The sequence below is a fragment of the Trichechus manatus genome, unplaced genomic scaffold (genome assembly GCF_000243295.1).
Source record: "Trichechus manatus latirostris isolate Lorelei unplaced genomic scaffold, TriManLat1.0 scaffold00004, whole genome shotgun sequence".
NCBI classification, from domain to species: domain Eukaryota; kingdom Metazoa; phylum Chordata; class Mammalia; order Sirenia; family Trichechidae; genus Trichechus; species Trichechus manatus.
In genome coordinates this window covers 31,073,799-31,074,466 of record NW_004443940.1, presented here as the reverse complement: position 1 = coordinate 31,074,466, position 668 = coordinate 31,073,799, and the positions used below count along the sequence as shown (strand labels likewise).

Sequence of the window (668 nt, the reverse complement as noted above, 5' to 3'; positions counted from 1 at the left end):
CATTTTTGAATTGGGTTATTTGTCGTTCTATTCTTGAATTGTAAGGATTCTTTATATATTCCAAACATAAGTCCCTTATCAGATATATGATTTGCAAATATTTTCTCCCAACCTATGGGTTATATTTGCCCTTTTTTTTCATCTCACAGACACATGCATTCATGCCACGAAATAAATGGTGCTTGTAGGAGTGTACAGCTATGTTTCATCCCTGTCTAACATTGCTTGCTCAAATTTACAGCCAGACTGACATCTCATCTGATGAGTACTCCGTGTGAAGCTGGTTAATGGTGACTATGGGCAGGCACAGAACTTGAAGCTTTGAAAGCTTCGCTTCTTTTATCAGCACTCCTGATCCCATAAACTATGAAGCCCATCAAACCCATTCCTATCCAAATCTCCTGGTAAATTTGGGTATAGCAGGGCTTCACGGGGATCTAAACATTTTTAATAAGGCTTTGAGGCATCTCAGGGCAGGACAAATGGCTCCCACTGGACCAAGGACCCACAGCCAATGACTCGGAAGGTCACCAGTCACGCAGACTATTTTCACTTTGTTGTTGGTATTATTTGAAGCACATAAAGTTTTACTTTGGATGAAGTCCAATTTATCTATTTTTTCTTTTGTTGCTCAGGCTTTTGGTGTCATATCTATGAATTCACTGCCA

At 39.7% G+C, this 668-nt stretch overlaps 1 pseudogene; it reads right to left on the bottom strand.

Moving 5' to 3' along the window:
* Window positions 1-284: 284 nt before the first annotated feature.
* Window positions 285-467, bottom strand: LOC111820777 (6.8 kDa mitochondrial proteolipid pseudogene; annotated as a pseudogene).
* Between the last annotated feature and the right edge of the window lie 201 nt (window positions 468-668).